This window comes from Myotis lucifugus, unplaced genomic scaffold, assembly GCF_000147115.1.
Source record: "Myotis lucifugus unplaced genomic scaffold, Myoluc2.0 scaffold_0, whole genome shotgun sequence".
Lineage (NCBI taxonomy): Eukaryota > Metazoa > Chordata > Mammalia > Chiroptera > Vespertilionidae > Myotis > Myotis lucifugus.
In genome coordinates, this window is record NW_005871048.1 from 24095957 (window position 1) to 24096488 (window position 532).

The window sequence follows — 532 nt, forward strand, 5'->3', positions numbered from 1 at the left end:
TAGGGGGGTAGGAAAGCCCGTCCCGGGCTGGACGGACAGAGGAGTCAGCTCCCTGCCCCAGGAGCACCTGCCCGCTCATTAGGCCCCAACCCCGCTGCGACAGATGTTACCAATAAATAAATTAAAAAAAACACCTCCAAAGACACACGCAGAGAAAATGACTCGAGTCAGAAAGAATGCTTCCCCCCGACCCTGTCCCCCCCCATGGCAACCCCACTGCTTCCCAGACTTGATCCGCGAGTTCCCGCCGAGGGACCGGCTGTCTCCGCCGCGCAGCCCCACGCCGGGTCTCCCCTTCCCAGCTCCCGCCGCAGCCCGGGCTCCCACGCCAGCCTCGTGGTCGCGAGCCCTTCGCGCCGCTGCCGCGTGCGGCTGCCGGGCTCCACTTTCACTTTCGGTCTCGGGCCGGCGAAGCAGCGGGGCAGCGGCGGGAGGGCAAATGGTATGTCCCGGAACATTAGGATTCTGGGAGGGTTGGGGCCTCTTCTGGAAAGGGGCAGGTCGGAGATAGTGGGTGTGCCGACCCCTCTCT